The following is a 12,861-nucleotide window of genomic DNA, read 5'->3' on the forward strand; positions in this document are numbered from 1 at the left end:
TAAATCTATGCTCAAATCATTTTCGTCAAAAATGTTAGTTACGGCGTTTCTCTGTATGACGGCAGGGCTTTTAAGGATTTATTTCACTTACTTCGGTGCAATTTAAAAAGCAACTATCTCAAAAAAAATTCTCTGAATTTGTCTCTAGCTATGTTTGTATTTGGTGTCTTAAAAGAGCTAAACATAGATGAGAGACTGTCCAAATCAAGGCTGCCACAGGAACATCAGTGGTTGGAGCGATGAAAACGGCGGTGTGGCGGGAGAGGTGGTGGACAACAATCCGTAACGTGTTTAACAGCGAGGGAGGTTCGTGACTGAGTTAGTGATGAAATGGATAGTCTTTGGCCGGATACCGGATACCAGGTATCCAGCCAAGCCCCTAAGCCGAATATCCGGCTTATTGTCTAACAAAACAATAAAAACACCCCATTACTCGAATTTCAGTTAAAAACAAACAAAATATGTTCCTAATACCAAAAACCAAATCAATCAAATAATTATAATGGTTTTGGGTAGTTTTATTTTTTTCACGCAAATATTTTAATTAAAAAAATATTTTTGATGAAAATTTTTTATTTTTGCGGGTTAAATTATTTTTCTAGGGTTTACTATAAACTGAACTCTGACGAACTTTTTCATGAAAAAAACAGTTTTTCTAATAATGTTCTTAGTTTTTCTTTCATGAAATTATCGTCATTACATTTATATTAAGTATACGCCGGATATTGAGCTACTATCTGGTATCCGGCCAGATATTAAACTACTATCCAGTATTCGGCCGGATATTGAACTACTATTCGGTATCCGGCCGGATATCGGATAGTTACCGGATACCGGTTTCATCTCTAGGCACGATTCTCAGCAGTGAGGATAATGATGCAGATAATTATGTTTATATTGTTATTTTGCTTAAAAACTCCTTATTTTGTTAATTTATTTATATTTTCTTTGTATACGTGTTACTGTAACTACAGACTTTCCTCCTCATTATCATCATTTTCCATTCGCACCCAGTGGTGCATAGGGAAATTACAGCGTATCTCGACCATCTACATAAAGGTAATGTGATCAGTCTTTCGCCTTGGGCGCCAGTCTAGGGACAATGAAATATTGCAGTCCAAAAACAACTTGTCAGAAATATTTCATAATTTCGTGTCGACTTTACCAGGAATCGAACCCAGAACAAAATTCATTAGGATTATATTTGCGTAATCTTTAAGTATGAAAGCACTACCTACAGTATATTAATTATGAATTATAACTGTATATAAAATATTTGCGATACTGTTTCAACTAAGCAATAACTTAGATATAACAAATAAAAATGATATTGATTTTTAAGAAAATTATATTTAAAAAATTTAACATAATAAAATTAAAGTTATCAAAATTTTATATAATCTCTCGTACCATTAAAATATGTATTCAAAATTACCTAAATCATCTACACCTCAGTGCTTGGCCATAGTGGCTCAATAGGTGAACTCAAACATATGGTAACAAGTGAAACGCTCTCCACTATGGCCAAGCACTCAGCGTCATAGATAAATATACGTTAATGTTTTTTTTTTTTTTTAAATATGTGTTCATTCTTTTGACATAACTTTTTTTATGATACTGGCTATATTGTTTGTTTTATCGTTTGCTTTTTGGAGTAAATTTATTATATAAATAAAACACGAGTGATACTTTAATAAATTACAATGAACTTCCATCAAGAATTTTCACTTACAAACTTAAATGTTTTGGAGTAAAGTTATCAAATCATAATATAAAACCATCAGATTGTTACCGATCTTCTTCACATCAATATAGACAGCGTCTTAGGTGGGGGCTGGCCAGGCGGCAGCTACAACCCTCAGGGGGGCGCACTTTGCAGACCGACAGCCTTCTTTTCTTTTTATCTTTGGAGAAAATAAATTTCGGGGCGCGTAATTCAAATCTTCCCAAGGGCGCTTATACTTTGCAACAAAAAATATGTCATGTCAAATGATCACTCAAATCAACTTACCACACGTCAAAAGCTGTGTAAATGCCTGGACTTGTCGTTTTCAAAGATGTTCACCACCTCTGACTCTGTTGTAAACATTTTCCCTAAAAACCTGTTTATAATTTTTGCTTACCACCGATACATGCATTTTTAATATACAGTATAAAAATATCGTCTGAATTTATTGTAATGATTCAGAATTATTAATTGATAAAAAATACAATTAGATCATTCACTAAAAAATATTTCGGCACGAAATAATGTAGACATTTTTACACTATGCACTATTAAAAAGCAATATAAACAGTATTATAAGTAATGTAAAATATAAATATGTAGATTTACTATTATAAGCAATGTAAATTATAAGTCTTGGTGAGAAAGTAACCAGGAAACAAAAAAAGTGATTTATACAAATTTATTTAAAAAAATAGTTAAATTTAACATAAAAAACAAGCCAAAATTGTGTTGCCCTTGATAATTCGAAATAAAGAAACAGCTCAATCATTGTGAGAAAGAGATATAAATACATATTTTCTTAGTTCACATTTCTATGTTCTGTCAATGGTATTATTTGTGTACTTTAAAATTGTGAAATAATTTATTTAAATTACTACTAGTTACTTTTTTAATAAATTGGATTGTGTTTAGAAATTAAACGATATCGAGCTATGATTGCTAAAACAAAATTACCGATAAAAACAATATTTTATGGGAGAATTTTTGTCTTCTGAATTATTAAGGAATAAACTTAACCAAATTTTGTTTCGAATATTTATTTTATTAAAATCAATCAAATAAATATTCTAATCAAAGTTTGGTTCCAAAAAGTATATTCCTTAAGAGAAAATGCAGTCTGACTTCTCTTCATACAAACGTATGCCCGTATTTTCTCCCTGGATTATGGCAATAGAGCATTGTTTTTTTACACACTACAGATATTTACCATTGGCGTGTCTCTATTTATTTATTTATTTATTTACACTCTTTATCAAAATACAATTCCATGTTCACTTTGCCCAACTAACAAGGGTACATACCCCGTTCCAAGCTAGGCAATTACATTTTAATATATTATAATAGTTAACAAATTAATATAGAGCACAGACAAACAAAATATAAGTTTATTCGTATACACATTTTGATACATATACATACAGACATACACATATATACACACATATATATATACACATATATACACATGTACATACACACCCACGTACATACACCCATGCGTATACACATACATACATTCATAAAAACATCGACAATTTATTTATGCGAAACTTAATGGTTGTCATCTATTATTATATATTTTTTTAATTATTCCTTATTTTATTTTCGACATCCAGTAAGAATCTCCAATCCGTGGCATGCATCAACTTTTCTGACTCCCTACGACCAATGTCATGAAAGAGTGAGGTCAATACCTTCCGTAACTTGACAGCACTCCCGTCTTTCCACGATTCTGGACCTTTTTGCCTACGGAATAGTGTTGTCTCGATGCCAGAACAGTGTTGACCCCTTCACTTAGGATCAGATCCCTATTAGAGTATCTTGTATTATAGTTTTGGTTGACGCTTGGGTAAATGTCTCTATTTATGTGTGTAAATGTCTCTATTTATGTGTGTAAATGTCTCTATTGCTTCGTTTCTTTGATAAATAATTTCTTACGCGAGCTAGGACCATCCAAAAACCAAAAAAAGCGCCTACTTTTATCTGCCGTCTTTGGACGAACGGTATACAAATATGATAAGCAATTTTTAGAAGTGGTAAATCTACCGAAACAGAAAATTGCATTTGATACTTCCTTTAAAAAATTACCAAATCGGTTCAGTTTTGGGGTGCGGAAAATGGGACTTTGAAATGTCGATTTTCGTTAGGCAAAATTAATCCGACATGCAGTCGTGTTTTTCGCATGGTATCGGGGAGGTAATTTATTTATTTAATTTATTTATTTAGTTATGTACTTCACAGTTTAAAAATGTAGAATATTTAACTTCTCATTATTATGATACAATTTTGTTTCAACAAAATATAGTTAAATATTTTGTCAAAATAAAATTACGTATTTTTCCTTTTTGTCATCAATAAAAATGTATTTAAAAATAAAATCCATAATCGAAAGATACATGGTTTAAATTATCTACTTTAAAAAATTCAAAATGTCACTTAACAGATATTACCAGCGCAACGACGATTTATTATTTATACGAATGATGTAATAACTTATATTTACATATAAGTTATTAATGTTTAAATACTTGGTACACTTCCACTTATTTATTTGACCAATTAGCGCTTTCACCCTCTAATGGGCATCTTCAGACTGGTGAATATTATACGGTGTAAGGATAATTTATATAAAACTAAATATTATCTTAAGTGTAGGTACATTTAAAAATAAATTTAAAAATATACAATACGCAATATTTCAAAGGAACAGAGTGAGACAAATTATTAAAACATGTGTTGGCGGTGTACTTTAAGAGAAGATTCTATTACATGAAAAATATTTATTGTTTTATTACAATGTACAGGGTCCAACCAAGACGGCTAAAAAGGGTGAATTTTTTAATTCTATCTGCTGATTTATTATTAATAAATTTTAAATGTACCTACACTTAAGATAATATTTAGTTTTATATAAATTATCCTTACACTGTATAATATTTACCAGTCTGAAGATGCCCATTAGAGGGTGAAAGCGCTGAATGGTCAAATAAATAAGTGGAAGTGTACCAAGTATTTTAAAATTAATAACTTATACAACATTATTTTGGTACGTGTATTTGTACATACACAAATCTGGATTTCTCCCTTTAACTCGGAAGAGTCTTAACTACATAAAATAAAAGTAATCTGCTAATTAAAATACTTAACTTCAATATCAATACATAGATGGCGCTCCAACTCGCTTGTGAATGGTTTCTCGTTTAGCAACATATATACAAAAATCAAAAATGTTACCTGTGTGGATATTCGCTAATAAGCGGAATGGGGAATGTTGTAGTACCTACTTAAAGTGGCCACTTAACCCAGCCAATGACAGGTCATAAGCCCTGTAAACGCTCGAATATCCATAATCCTGAATTTGAAAAAATTCTACCTCATCTCTGTAGGGATATAAATAAAAATAATAACTTATATGTCAATATAAGTTATTACAACATTACAATGGAATTCCATCAAGAATTGTTAATAAATAATTTTAATAAAATTTTATTTACACTTTGTTTTTCTGGATTGTTATTCTATTGCAACACATTATAATTTAAATGAACTAATTTTACTATGTATTTTTTTGTAATTTATAAGGCACGGGCACAGCTTAAAAAGGCCTTAATAGGTTAATTAATATTTAAACGAGTGTAATTTTGAATAAATAAAAAAATTTAAAAATTATAAGACAAAATGTTAGCCCGTAAAACACTGATTTTGTCGGTCAAGATATTTTGGCGATCATGGCTCGATTTATATCTCTTCTGTTTTTTAAAGTTGCGATGCGACTTCAACGAATCACGACTGATCATGACGAAAGTCTGTTAGAAAATGCGGGCAAGGAAGCCAATGGGGAAATATCACATACTATGAATACCAAAAAAATATTTGAAATGTATTTAGAATATATCGTTGTATTTTCAAAATCAATATGGATATTGTTAAGAAATATTTTCATATTAAATTTTTAAAATACGTCACTAGAAAAACGCGAAATGTTTGGCCTTGATAGCTGTGACGTCAAGATTCGTGACAATGTTCTAAGCAATGAATGGTCAGGAACAAATAAACATGAATCATGACATATTAGAGGCGTGGCCAATGGAATGACCATTTTCGAGGGAATTTAAAATTACAAATTAAAAAAAAATTTTTTTGCTACAAAGTAACAAATATTTTTTTTTACTGGACAGTAATTCAAAGACCTTTATTACTTTAAAAATGTAAAAAAAACGTGATATTTCCCAATTACCCGCGAATAAAAAAGGCACTGACTTTGCGCTTGTGACGTGTCTATTTGGTTATACGTAGTTGAACTGCGGATGTATAGTAATGTTATAAAGAGTGATTTTCAAATGAGGCCTTGAAGAGATTATAGGGAATAAAATAATTAAGAAGTGATTGAGATAGGAATAAATTTAAAATATACATAATTAATGTAGAATCATGTTACAGATGATATTCGAATATGCAAAAAAAGGTAGCGTAAAATATTCCATAAATACATTGAACAGACCCTCCTCATTTCAAAGGTGTAAATACACCTTTGAAATGAGGAGGATTAAATAATCATAATCCACGTTTTACTGCCTGTTGTTCTATTTTATAAACATTAGAAATTTAACAACATTAAGTTAATTGAAACACCAAAGTTTTAATTGTGTACGGAATAAACATAATATAATGACCTTGATAATTCCTCAAGGCGATCTAAGCTGGTTGATAATTGCTTTGAAAAAATTAAGTTAGTTATTGTACAACTTTACTGATGAGCGAGTGCCTATAGGCTACATTATATAAATAAGCTTTGCTTGATGTTATATCTGTAAGACTTTAATCTGAAATAAAAATATTTTATAATTCACTTTCTTTCAATACCCATCTTTCCTCTTTGACTATCAACAAATCAGTGGAAAATTTTTCACTATTTATTTTTTTATTTAGTCAAAGAACTAATTATGTAGTACTGTTTTTAATGTATTACTGGGTTTTTAAATGTGTTTTTTACTGCCATTTACTATGTATTTTACTGGATTTTTAAATTCGTTTTTGATTACATTTTTATTACATTTTTTACGTTGTTTTTACTATGTTTTTTAAAACTATGTATTTTACTATGTTTTTCACTAAATTGTCACTATGACTACTACCTTTATTTATTTTTTCTATGCATTGATTACTGTTATTTATATATTTTTTTTTTACTAACTTAGAACGAGGAAAATAACCCTAGTTAGATAGTCAAAGCAACTTTGTATAAATGTATGATTTTAGGTATATAATAATAAAAAAATCAATATCAGTATAAAATTTATCAGAGATAAAAAAGATAAGAACAAAGAGGAGAAAAAATGAGGAAGTTCAGTGGTCTGGGAAATTAGATACCTACAAAAAATGTTTTGTTACACGCGGTAAAAATTAGAGCATTAAATTGCATGGCGAAATTTCTCAAAGATGTATGAAAATATTGATAAAAATGAACTACTAAAAAGTATATCACAAGTTCTTCCAATTCAAACAATGATAGTGTTGTGATAGATGTCTGGTTTCCGGGAAGCCAACTCACCAATCAGCAGACCTCACCGACGGGAACTTGTGACGTCACGGGCGGAGTAATTTTTAAAATTATAAAACTTTAATAAATCATAGCGCTGATAATACAACACATACAACTATTTTGGCTTAGTTTAATAATCTATTGACGAAAACAAAATTTAAATAGGTTGATATCGTCAGTGGGCTAGTGCAAAAAGAAATCTATTATCAAAAGGTACTTTAAAAACAAAACAAATTGTTATTTCATTATGTTCTTTTATTCAGGAAACATGCAGTACAATTACATAGTTTTATAGTATACAAAATTAGACTTAACTCTAATGGACCAGTGGAGTTTCCATATTATATCACATGCTTAAAATAAAAAAGTTATGTTAAAAGTATCTATTCAGTATTTACATAAGTAATATTAAATAAAAATCTTGTTAAAAGTAATTAAAAAGGAAGAATTTGATTAAATAATAATAAAAACATGCTTTACAGCAAAAAACACTTTCTAAAAGGAATATATGAGGGTACTACTTGCAAACCCGGCAAAATCCAAAATCTAAAAAAATGAGATATTAATTGAAACTTATTCAGAATACAATTTTTTACAATAATTATAACATTGTCAGTTAAAAATACGGCTTTATTTGTAAGAACTTGACTTTTAAATTATCGGGTTTGTTGCGAACATGGCAACCTCTACTGGAGTATTGCAAAGTTGGAATGTATAAAATTTAATTTGTTATTTCACGACTGTTTCTTGACATAATCATGCTTATGTCACCCCTGTTAACGTATAAAATATTTACTGATTACAATAAAAAATTTAAGTTTACAAAAAGTTGAAGTTAAGAATTGTATAAGGTTTTTGTGATTTGCTCAAAATAAAGAAAGGTGGATTAGTACCCTCATATAAGGGTATTTTAAGTAAACTTAAAAATCTCCACCAAAAACCGAAAATTAGTCATTGATGCCAAAATGAAACTATACATAAAAACCTACCTACCTAAATAATTGCGTAATTCAAAACCGTCTCTAAATCTTGCAAAAACAGTTTTAAATTAAACTACTTGACACCGCAAACTTAGCATTCTCCATTGAGTTAGTGAAGCATAATTAGAAATATCACAATTCTTCTTTCAAAGTTTTAAAAAAAAAGTATCTCTAACTCCATCAATGGAGATTTCTAAGAATATAACTATAAAATATAGCTATAAAAGAAATAAAAGACCGTAAATTAACGTTAATTTAAAAAACAACTTAAAAAATTGTTTTATTAATATATATATATTTAAAAAAGCAATATATTCTTTTTAAAAGCAATTTAAGAAGTTTAACTAATTACAACAGGGATGGAGAACATTTTAAATGGAATATGAAAGTCTAGGCATTTACAGGGCTTATGACTTGTCATTGGCTGGTTTAAGTAGCCACTTCACACACAGTGTAACATTCACCATTTCGCCTATGTTTGAACATCCATATTTTTTTACTTATTCCCTCTGTTGATTTTAGTGAAGTTCAAGGGCTGAAACCTTTATTGATGCGAAGAGAATGTGAAATACTTCGATCAGATGAGTGGGCATTTGCAGGGCTTACGACCTGTCATTGGCTGGCGACCTTGGACCACTTTGGAGTTCGTTAGTTGGAGATGCAGTTAAACGAGTATGTAAGGCCCCTAGAACGGACATTTGCCTATTTAATGACCCATTGTTAAACGAATGGAAAAATTCTAGAGTAAAAAAAAAAGAATATGGGTATGTGACATTATGCGTAGTTCTATATATAATGAACAGAAAATTGGATGACAGGACAATGACATTGTGCTAGAGATAGTCATAGACGGGCAGGCTATCTGAGCTGGACAATAGCTTACCCTTACCAGCGTCATGTCATTGTGCATCCATTTTCGCAGCGTTCTGCGTTGTTCAACTGCGGTCAAATTGTTCCACTGTCCTGTCCTGGTCGAGGCTATTAACAGAGCTAGGACAGAACAGTATCTTAATATCTATTGTATTGTCCTTCTACATAACCAAAAATAACATGCATTTCAAAAATTAAAATATCTTTATCGAATAAAAACACATAATTTATGATTTAACGATAAAATTTATTTAGTTCATTAGCATATACATATTGACCATAACATAACATTTTGACACAACTTTTAAAATGTACCAAACATGACAAAAATCATATAATTATCATTATGGATAATTTATTTAGCGTTATTTTTGTGAAAATCAACTCAAGGGCGCTGTACAATAAACAAATATCCCAACATGTCTTGCAGCTACAGAGCGCACGGACGTTTGGGATTTTAGCTCCTTGTTTCCAATTATGATACATTTTAATAAGAGATAGGAGCTAGATTACAACACGTCTTGCAGCTACAGAGTGCATGAACGGTATGAATCTAGCTCCCATTAACATTATTTAATAATTTACTTTTTAGTGACAAGATGTATGAATGTGGAAGAAGCTAGGAATGTATGTCAGGATAGACAGTGTGGCAGTCTATCATCTCTGACTAACCCTACGGGGAAATGGCGTGATGGTCGTAGAAGTAGTAACTGTTAAGTTGTTTTTTATTTTACTGATTCGTGAATCTCGGTTATAAATCTTATCAATATGGAAGATTCTTTGAATTCCAAAAAAAATCATCCTTCTAAAGATGTTATAGAGTAAGGTGGCGAACGAGGGACCCGCGGGTCACGCAGTGATCCGCGGGAGAAATTATTTAACAAACTTGAACTTTTAGATACGATTGTTTTTATTTAATCATCTTGAAGTAATTGTTAATAAACTAAGATATTTAACCTATGTGTTCAAAAGACTAAGTATTTACGTCCAGCTAAATACGATTAAAATGGTATATTATGCACTTATATTTAAGAACCAAAATTTATTTACAAGTAATTCAAATAGATCAAGTCAAAGAAGGAATCGTGTGTTAGAAATACCACATTGTAAAACGAGGCTCGCACAGAGACATGCATATTTTATAGGCCCAAAAATGTTTAATTCTTTTTTTACTGATAATATTTCATTGATTCCGAACTTTCAAAATTTTCCTTCTTTTAAAAAACATGCACTATCCTGGATTCCAACTAAAGATATGAACTCTTTTTTTCTATGATTTATTTTGTTGCCCTTTCATAATAAGGAATATTTTTGTGTTGTTTTTAAATATTTTTTATTTCCTTTTTTAATTACTATAAAAAAAAAAAACCATATTATCTTGTACAGAATATTTTATTTTTTCTTTCTTATGTTTTACAAAAATATTATAACTGTCCATTATTTATTATAGGAGCAAAAATTAATTAACATTTTCTTGTATACCCACGAACAGGCCATGCCTTTGTGGGATTTTTTGTTTACTATTTTTCTATTAATATGTATTTCATCGATATGTAATTATGCTTTATTTTTTTAATACTCTGTTTTATTGTTATGTTTATTGTAAAAAAACAAAAAAAAATCAGCCCGGCGTCATCGGAATTTTTCACTAAACGCCGTTCTTGTGCTTGTACTTTATAAACCCCTGCATGTATTTTAACAATTAAATAAAATAAAAATATTTATTACACATAAACTCATACAGCAACTCTTAAATAAATACAAATACCTGTACATTCACATGTTGAAAAATGTTATATAACTCTTATTAGGGAAACCTTTTCATTGGTACATATAATATGGGGATGATTTTTGCGCACTCTTCATGAAAGGAATTGTAGAATCGGTATTTTTAAATGAGATGATAGAAGCAAGTGTAAAATTGAAAATGGTCACAGAACTGTTTAAATATATTATGTAAAAACAGTTATTTTAAATTTGACAGATTCAGAATTTCCAAAAATAATATCATTATATATCAACAATATTTTGAGTTTGTCCAAATTTTTGTAGACAAGGACTGGATTCAACTCCCTGGGGAGCTGTTTATATTAACATACTACAACAGAGATGAAGAACATTTAAGAGAAGGTAATATAGAAGTCTAGGCATCTACAGGGCTTATGTTAGATGTTAGAATATAATATAGGAATATAGAAGTCTAGGTATCTAACATAAGCCCTGTAGATGCCTAGACTTCTATATTACCTTCTCTTAAATGTTCTTCATCTCTGTTGTAGTATGTTAATCATTATTTTGAATCGGGTTGTGGTCCTGTGGCTAGTGTCTCGGACTCACGGACCAAAGGTCCGTGGTTCAAATTCCACTCTACCCCAACTCGATTCCCATGTTCTAATAGTGAGTTATTTACAACTCGTTGAAAATAGCCCTCAAATTTAAATATTTGGGTAAATCATAAGAGCGCAAATATTTCTTTTTTTAAATAAAAAAAAAAATTATCTATTCCAATTTTCCCGCAAATGGCCCGCAGCACCACTTGTGTCCATTATTAGAACAAAAATCCCGAAGTACTAACACAAAAGTGCTAATTTCCACAGCTGCAAACCTAACAATATATCAATCCAAGCAACAGCGCCACTTGTGTCCATTATAAGAACTAAAAAGTCAGTAATACCAACAACAACAAAAAAATTCCCAGAGCGCAAAACTTAACAGAAGTAAAAAACAAACACGACAAACCTTTTCGGCAGGTAAATAACAGCAGTCCCCGGTCGCCTTCAAAAAAGGAAACATCTTCCCTTCCCGGGTGACTCCTCGATCGTTCCGCCATCTTTTTAACCGTTATACTGATATTCTAACCCAGCGCATCTTTTCCATGGGTTCAAGCCGTTAGTTAGTTAGCCGAGGAAAATCAAAACCTGTTTTCCGTCTCAGTAGCAATCATGGTTGTAACAAACTCTAAAATTTGATAGTTCATAGGTTTTTTTAAAAAAAAACTTTTGTTCTTGACTAAACCACATTTTCTTCTTATTTAGGAAGCAGAAAGTGAAGAAAAGGTTCATTTTCGACAGCACTGACAAAGAAAATGCTGAGGAGCAAAGAAAAATATCAGCAAAAGACATCTACGAAAATGTAAACTTTTACTCTTTACCCAGGCAGTAGCACTGTAGAACTGGAAATAATATCAATCCCGACAACGATAACAATACATGTAAAGAAGACAAAATCTCAAGAAAAGACAACGAGAAAACTGGAAAATAAATGTGCCCAAAAGGAAGAGAGGCTGGTGAAGAATATTGTAGTATAAAAGGAATGAAACGCCCAGCAAAAATAATTAAAACTGCATGTGGAGTCCATTGCCTCCATAAATGCTCAACAAAATTTTCATCACAAGAGAGGGAAGATCTTAAGAATGCTTTTTGCTCTATGAACGATGCTCAGAAATATAAATATTACAATGAATTTACATCAAGGGAAGTAAAAGCTAGGAAAAGAACTAAGACTAAAGAGAGTAAAATAAACTATTCATAAAAGTTTTTTTTTTTTAATGAACAGAAGAGAAGAAGAGAGTGTGCCAAAAGTTTTTTTGTAGTACTTTAGATATTTCAGCAAAAAAAATCAGCCTATGAAAATTGTCCCAACGCTCTCAGTCGTTTCAGTCGCTCTCAGTCGTTGCGAAGTCATTTCCCACACAAGAATCAAACTTTTGTAGGGCAAACTCAAAACGTCAGTACCTCAAC

The sequence above is a fragment of the Micrasema longulum genome, unplaced genomic scaffold, assembly GCF_059751315.1.
Source record: "Micrasema longulum isolate JH-2025_06_02 unplaced genomic scaffold, ASM5975131v1 h1tg000861l, whole genome shotgun sequence".
Lineage (NCBI taxonomy): Eukaryota > Metazoa > Arthropoda > Insecta > Trichoptera > Brachycentridae > Micrasema > Micrasema longulum.